General features: G+C 33.2%; 1 protein-coding gene across 2 annotated transcripts in view; it reads right to left on the bottom strand.

The window, feature by feature from the left end:
• ALCAM (activated leukocyte cell adhesion molecule) overlaps window positions 1-9012 on the bottom strand; it is a 217070-nt gene that overhangs the window by 142323 nt on the left and 65735 nt on the right. The window lies entirely within an intron of this gene.

Genomic DNA, 9012 nt, shown 5'->3' with positions numbered 1-9012 from the left:
AAAATTTAATTTAAAAATTAAATTAAAAATTTAATTTAAAAATTAAAACATTTTTCCCTCTTAGCTAATCCTTCCAAATTTTAAAGATAAAAATTACCTGTTCATGTATTACTTAGCCAGCATTTAATGTATTTGAATACATAGAAATTGTGTGATAGAATGACTTTATTTATTTTATAACTTCAATGTTAGTTTCTCCATTTTTAATGTCGTTGTTCTTTGAGCTCATTAGAAATACTATTATTGTCTTTTAGGCTAAGATAAACGAAAGTCACTTAAGTAATTTGTTTGATATATCATACATCAAAGAAATTGTTTGTTGTCTCCTGGATGTACTTGGAAATATATGAGCCATTTAAAAATATATACATATATATATAATTTCTTTCCAGGAATGCTTTAAATATTCTCAAAGAAAAGGTCATTGTTCATACGTACTAAGATAAAACAGACTGGTGTCATAATTTATTATAAAACCGCATCAGTGATTGTTTACCTGACTGTTTATCTTAAAAAAAAGAAAAAGAAAAAGAAAATGAGGAAGATAAAAGAACAGGGAGATAAAGGGCATGAATACTTTTTGAAGGTATATATAAACTAAAGTAGCATTACTAAGCATTTTGGTTCTAATTGTGAAGATAAACACCTTGTACAATGGCACCTTCTGATTTAGATAGTTATGACATTTTATTGATTGATTGATTGAGACAGAGACACCACAAATTGGGGAGGGGCAGAGACAGAGGGAGAGAGAGAGAATACCAAGCAGGCTCAACAATGCCAGCACAAAGCCCAATGTGGGGCTCAAATCCACGAAGCCGTGAGATCATGACCTGAGCCAAAACTAAGAGTCAAATGGTTAACCAACTGAGCTACCCAGGTGCCCCAAAAGTTACAACATTTTTAATTATTTTTTTTTATCTTCAGAACAAATTTTAAAAAGTATTTTGGGGCTTTTTAAATTGATTTTACATTGTGTTTTTACATTGTCAGTATTTTTTTTACTTATATAGAAAATAAATCACAATATCATCTAAAAATAAACATAACTACCTCCATTTTGAATGCACTATAAAAAATGGCATATTTTGCTCTATGATCAAATCATGTTCTTGCAGTCAATTTTTCTAAAGACCTTTAAGAAACTAGTGGTAGCTTAGTTTTATTTGAAAAGTATGAAATGGGTTCAGCAACCAGACTATGGTATACAATTACCCCAGATTCTCTTTATCATATCAGGAATGTTATTAAATGTTCAGTACATGTTTTTGACATTGTTGACAGCAGTCCTTCAAATTGGGTGTGGACTGAATGAAACTAAAAACATTTAGTTTTTTTCTGTAATACTGTGAAAGTAACAGAATTTTGAATTTAGTCCAAAGAATGAAAGCTATAACTGGCCTCATTTAGAATTCTGCATATCAGCAAGTTTATATGCAGAATCATTTGAAACTTGTCTATACCTATTTTAAATAAGCATAGGCATTTCATTCTACTTTTGCCCAGTGTTTAAGATCCAACCAACATATATATGTTTTATTACAATTTCAAGAGAAATTGTTTTAGATTTTCAATATATATTTCCTAATTATAAAAGTCAATAATCTTTTAGGGGAAAACCCCAGCTATAGTGTTAATCAATGAATATTAAATTCTATTGTATACCTCTTACTATTTTTCAATGTATTTTAGATAGGTATGGTTTAATTCATTGGTTCTCAATATTTCCTCAATGTTAGAAAGCTTATTTGCAGAACATAATCCACTCAGAAACACTGCATGTGCACAGTATGATTTTCCACACAAGAGAAGTGAAGGCAACAGGAGGAGGCATATCAGATCTGGAGGAGGCTGGGAAGGTAGGAAAGCATTTTGAAAAAAATCTCTCTAAGCCTCATAATTTACCCCCTTCCAGGAATATATGCTTGTCCTCATATAAAAATCAATGATTAAATGGATAAGGTTTCAATTCTGTTTTCCAAATAATGAATATAACATTTTAATAGTATACTTGAGAGCTTAAAGTACACTCAAAATAGAATTGAGGAAAAAAAATCTTTAGTTGAAAGAATTATTTTTATTAATGTAATTTCTACCTCTTTTAACAGTAAGTTTCAATACATTAAATGCCTCTTCCAACCTGAGAACTTAAAGTTTACTTATTTTACAGTTAGCTCTCTTTAAAAAAAAAATCTTTTATCCTTAAATATTAAATATTTGTCTCCCTTATTCCAAGGAACAAAGTGGAAAGGTATCTCATTATTCCCTTATAGTAAAACAAGTAAGTTTTACAAGTTACTTAGCCAACATCCTGCAATGTTTTAATATACTTTGAAAATAATAAAGTTCATTCTACTTAAGCCCATGATGTTTCTAAGAGTTAGGATGACCCTAAATGTACCCTGATACCCCACACCCAAGAGACAAAAAAGGAGTATAAAGGCCCAAGATAAGTTAGTTCCAGGCATATTTTAATCCAAATTAATAATATAAAATCTCATCCAGTCTCATATCCAGCATCAACCCATCTCCAATCTTTTACCCTTCCCAACACCCTCACAAATACATACAGAGAAAAAGAAATATACTGGTGGATGTTCAATACCATTGTTTATTTTTTAAAAGCTGATGAAGAGAAAGCTTCACTTGAGTAAATAATGAAAATTAGGGCTTAACTGTAAAGTATTGAAACTTGCAAGTAGATTCTAAATGCCATTCCAAAGGAACACCAATAACCTACATGCAATGGCAAAACCCTTGAAATAAATATGCTGCCACTCACAGTGACTCCTTAGATGGATGCAGCATTTATTTAGATATTTAAAGAGAGTTGGACTTCTTAAAATATCAATCTGTTAACTCATTATTTTAGTCATAACTTAATATTGAGGACAAATGCTAAACCTTTCTTTTATGAAACTTGTAATATAAAAAGGATTGGTTACTGTTACAGAGTGGGAGGGGAAGTTTTACGGAAGCTTAGATGATCTGTGGGGAAACAGACATTTGAAGGTGAGTTGTGAAGGGGCTGAAATACTATTTCATTTATTGATCACAGGATTTACAAGAGGCAACTTGGGAAGGATGCATGGTCAAGGTCAGCTGCACCTTTAAATTAAGTTCACACATTACTGATGAGTTACAGCTCCATATGTTTCCTACTGAAAATCTGTGAAGCCTTTTTCCTTCAAATGTTTAAAAGCAAAGAAAAGTTGACAAGGGAACTAATGAGCTATACATAATGAAAAAGGTGGCAGTGTTCTCTTCAATCTTCTTTTTTATAAAAAAAAAAGGGGGGGGTAGAAACCTTATTCATTACATTACCACAGACACTGACCCATGAACTCTGGCTATTGTAGAGTCTGGGTCAAGGGTGGGCCACCCCGATATGGGCCACTTTGGCATGTAGATTATGCCAGGCTGAAAACAATCAAGGCCCAAAAGACTCAGGAAGAAACTCAAACCCCACCCCTCCCAACCCCCACAGTTGCTTAAAAGAATTTAGATGGAGGAGCTACTCTAGGAAAAGAGCCATCACCATAGATAACTACAGTTGCATATGATATAGCTGTGGTATTTAGGAAGCAACTTAGCAAAGCCCCTTTGACCAAAGTCCTCTCTATGTCCCATCATTTCTGAATGGCTCAGCAAACATTTGTTTGCCAAACATTTACTTATTTTTATCTTCCTGTGAATTGATTCCTTCCATTTAATGTCCCAGACATTATCCCTTTCTCTTTAGTCCAGAATGACATATACACATCATTTTGCCAGTCTTTGGAATCTCATATTTATGTGTATTCCCTGTATGTATGAAATTAAATTTGATTTTCTCCTGTTAATCTGTCTCATGTCAATTTAATCCTTAGTCCAGCTAGAAGAACCTGAAAATAAGGTAAAAATTTTTTTCTCTACAACTATACCATTGAGACCACTTAGTTACCATAGTTAAATAATATGAGTAAATTTGAAAAACAGAACCAACGCTAGTCCTGGACTAAAAAATCCTAAGACCACAAGAAAAGTCAGATATTTAGAACTTATATATTACCTTTTATTCTTGTTTGGTCACAAAGTGTCATGGGCCTTTGGCAAATGTTCAAATGATATGTAGGATTCTGTTTATTATCCAGTGATTATGATTGATGTACAAAACAAAGTCATAAATTCGGGTCTTATTATTTTACATTAGTTCTGGCGTCAGCAACTTACAACGAATGTTCTTGAAAGGATTTTCTAACTTAAACATAAACCCTAAATGAAAATAAAACAAAGTTTCTTCTCAGTGTTTTCTCTGTTTTGCCTTTACTTTTCTATTGTGTTTCCATGCCCTCATTCTATTCCCCAAGCCAATACACCAAGATCCCAATGGGCAGGACTCCCAAAGAAACTCACACCTCTTCTCTACTGCTTGAAAAAAATATCCTGGGACAGGAGATCTGAGATAGCATAAAAAGAAAAGCAATTTGTTTGGTTTTCCGATAGAGGTAATTTATGTAGAAGTGTGAATGGACTTAAATTTCCAGTCTGACTTGCTTTAAAAAAAAGAAAGGGGGGGATTATTAACATAAATGGATCCTGATTAGTGACAGGAGGTGGTAGGCCTAGTGCTCTTTGCTAACTTCTTCCCTAGGGCATGTTGTAGATAAGAGATCAGTAACTTGGCAACCCTTTAAAGACTGTACCTTTTTTTTTTTTTTTTTTAATTGGCAGTTGCTTATTTCCTAGACCTGAGCTTTGAACTGAAGATGGGGACATAAAGGGGACACTCTCCAGCCCCTGAAAATGAGAAGTTAAAACATAAGGGTGTTTTCTCCCAACCTATACCCCTGCTCCCACCACAACTACAAAAAATTAAGCAAAATAAAACAAAGTAGAGCAGATCTGAAAACACCCTGTGCTACCCTAGAATGAGCAGTAATCAACAAATATTTTGCTTTTTAGCTTTAGAATTGTTCAGCAAATGGTTTATTTATTTTTCCTATTACAAGTGCTGCCTCCTAGAAGGTGCTTTCCTTTCCTGTTTTCTGTTCTCTTGATTTTCCTGCCCTAAGATTGACTTAGGAGTTGACTTGGGTGCTATTCCTTATAAATCCACATCTAAACAACTCCCAGATGTGTTCTCTCCTTATCTCCTTATCTGTCTTACACTGATCACTTAAATCTTCAATGATTGGTAGAGCTCCTTGCAAATACTAAGTGGCCTTTACATACTGTTAAATGAATGATATATAGATGATATTTTCCCCACAGGAATACAATAATATTGTATATCCAAATAATCTTTAGAAAGAACAAGTTTACCCAATGTATGGCCATAACATATTCTTTTGAATGCAAGATAAGTCAAATGCTGCAGTCTAACAGAAAAAAAAAGTCTTAATTTTTATTAAAATGAAAATAAGGAGAAAAGAATTTAATACAATCAATAGCTAAAGATTACTTAAGTTTTACTGAAACTTCAAATCAGTTGATGAAAATTGGTTCTGAGGTATTAACATTTGATATTTTTCTTCTTTACAAAGGCACCAGTCAAAAAGTACTTCTAAATTTTGTCATTCTTATCTGTTTTTTTTAAAAAAAAGATTTACAAATGAGGCTAAAGACGAAAGGATAGCACTCTCAATCAGCCACAACAGTGTTTTCTGGTAGAATTCATTTAAGAATCTCTCCTATTAAAACAAAATATTGTTAAAATAATTTGTAAAAATTATTTACAGGGATAATGATCAATTTTTAAGAAATTATTTCTAAATATTTTATTTTTTATAATCATAAACTAAGAGGAAAGACCATGATAGTTTGTTTCACTTGGTATTTTGAACTTCTAAAGCTAAATGGGAAGTAACTATCATCCTAAAGATGATCCGTGCTTAGGTTGAGGGTTTTTAATTCAACATATTGATTTATGCCTTGAAGTAAATAAGTAATGAAGTGAGAGGACAGAAATAGCATGCAAATTCAGAAATTACTAAATATAAGGTTTTGAAAACAAAACTGCAAAGGTGCTGAAATAAAATGATTTTCTTTTTCAGAATAGTGTCATATGAAAACTTAGTTTTAGAAATTTTCAAAAAATATTTGAATGTTAGTTTAAAAACTTTGTATAGTAAAAAGTAAAATGTATTTACTCTTATTAATTTCTTTCCATCTTTGTTTTTTTTTTAATTTTATTTTTTTGTAAATTTTTTTTAAGGTTTATTCATTTTTCAGAGACAGAGACGGAGTGTGAGTGGGGAGGGGCAGAGAGAGAGGGAGACACAGAATCCAAAGTAGGCTCCAGGCTCTGAGCTGTCAGCACAGAACCCATTGCAGGGCTCAAACTCACAGACCATGAGATTATGACCTGAGCTGAAAAATCAGACTCTTAACTGACAGAGCCACCCAGGCACCCCATCCATATTTGTTTTAAAAAAAAAGAATTAGAAGAAATGATGTTATTGATGTAACTTAATCTAGTTTTCATTTTATTTGCATTACTTTCATCAGCATCTAATCATGGAAACCTTAACTTACATTTCCTTTTTTAGTTTTTATGCAGTAGTTATTTATATGCATTTTCTTATAATGATGATGTAACAGAGTAAAGTGTAAAGAAGAAGAATAACAAAAAGAGACTAGACAACATTCTACAAATTCTTCTAGGAACTTTCGCATAACTAACTTTAGTTAAAGACAAACTCAAAACCAAGAGGAAGAATTACTGTTATACACAAAAAGAGTTCATATGATTTAAGACAACATGAGTTGTAATATTAGAAAAATAATTTATTAATACTTATTAACTTTTTAAATTATATTTACAGACTGGAACTGTAAAAACATTCCTATAGTCACCCTTTTCCTTCTTTGTCATAGCCAAATATTAGCAATAAGAACAACAACAAAAACAGCAAGTTCTGTGGCCACAGGGACTCTATTCTTTATGAAGCAACTGTACTTTTTGCCCTGACCATCAGCTTAGAAGACTCCTTCAGGAAATACAAAATAGATCACAGAAGTTATTCACTCTGCCTTGGGATTGGATTCACTCTATGCCCTGAATACTTGTTTCCCGATTGTAGTGCACCTGGCCTTTCCAATTCTAGATCAACACTTGCTGCAACTTTTCATTTTAGAATACAAAAGGCTCAAAATTCCACACTGAGCCCAAATTCTTCACATCCTCAATTCCCATTCATTTGTATTACTTGTATTATGACTTCTCAACAGAATCACAAATTCATTTTAGAAAGAGACCATTTCTTTATCCAGATCATAGTAAGTATAATTCATTGAGTGCTTACCATGTAGAAGGTGAATTCCATGATTTTTTAAGATATAACAAAAACACCCAAGCAAATAAAATGGTTTTGTTTTTCCATTTTTATTGATAATGAAACTGAGGCATGTAACAATTGCACAAGCCACTCAAATGATCTATGTGGTCCAGAATTATATATGTTTGTAATAACTAATAAGTAATTTAAAACCTCACAGACCTATTTACTTTAAGGATTCTAAAATGCTTTTGTTCCTGACTACTGAGAAGTACAAATCCTCTGTCATTTATCCTAATTTCCTCATTCATTACCCAGGTACTAATAAGCACGGAGCGAAAGTCTCCCCTTTCAACATTTGGCTGTTCACTGTCTAAGACTCTGCAACCATCTCATCCTATCATGAAGAACAAACACTTTCACCTATTTTGCAACTGCTATATAACATCCCAATTCCACATACCTTGGTTGGTAATTGACATATTTCAATATGTTTTTAATATAATATCGTTAGTACATGAACAGTTCATCATAGGGATAGGAGTTTGACATTTTTTTTCCATTAATCTACACTTGCCAGATAGTTAAGGACTGATGCAATGTTCAAGTACTAAGAATTTTAAGAAAATAATAAAGCCTATTATATTTAGTAAAATGTATGACATAGTGTAGGTTTAAAAATTCTATTATTAAGTTGTTAGAGGTTTGTAACTAGTATAGACAACAATCGTTAGGAGAATAAAACAAAATCCTTAGCATTCGTCCACAAAATTATAATATGTAGAGGTGAGAAATCTAGTCTTGAATTAAATTTGAATCCAAATAGCTCCCATATCATGAAATATATTATTCTAATTATTATAGACCAATGTTGGTATCTCCCCAAAATTCAGATGCTTGGGTTCTAACCCTCAATATGATGGTATTAGGAGGTGGGGCCTTCAGGAGGTGATTAGGTCATGAGAGTAGAGTTCTTACGTATGGAATTAGTGTACTTATAGATGGACTATAGAGCTAAAGAGATCAGAGTGCTCCCTCATCCCTTCTGCCCTGTGAGAACACAAGATGTCCATCTCTGAACCAGAAAATAAGACTCACCAGACACCAAATCCACTGATGCCTTGATCTTGGACTTCTGGAGTATGAGTAATAAATTTCTGTTGCTTATAAGCCACCCTGTCTATAGCATTCTGTTATAGCAGCCTGAAAGGACCAAGACACCAGTATTTCACTGGAGGTCAACATACAACACTATCTCTCCCACCAGAATAAACAATACCAGACAAGGATTTTTGTATGTTTTGATCACTTCTGTGTTCTCAGTGTATAGGACACATAGTAACACTCAAAATATAGTTGTTGAAAGAATGGTGCTTTCCTTTTTGGCTTCCCCTTTTCATACTCTTTGACTCTTTATTGAAATGGGTATCTATTGCTTGAGCCAGCCCAGCAGTCATTCACTCTCCTGGGAACAATATCTTGACTGTCACTACATCATCACTCCTTTCCAGGTCTCAAGCCTATGTAATTCAAGCAAGTTGACACTGTTCCCACCCCTAACCTTCACAGGTTCCAGAGACAAGTACACACATAATCTGGCCAATAGGAAGAGTCCTCTGTTGAGCCATATGAATGGTTCAGATGGCATGTGATCTACACTAGGCCAAGGAGACTCAGCAGAAGATATCTAATTGAAACTATTAAGAAAGAGCTTTTTACACTGAAGTTGCTGAGTGGATGGACTGCCATTCTG

This window comes from Herpailurus yagouaroundi, unplaced genomic scaffold, assembly GCF_014898765.1.
Source record: "Herpailurus yagouaroundi ecotype Mexico unplaced genomic scaffold, PumYag 162, whole genome shotgun sequence".
Classification (NCBI taxonomy): domain Eukaryota; kingdom Metazoa; phylum Chordata; class Mammalia; order Carnivora; family Felidae; genus Herpailurus; species Herpailurus yagouaroundi.
The sequence above is the reverse complement of the archived record's forward strand: the minus strand, read 5'-3'. Positions and strand labels throughout refer to the sequence as shown.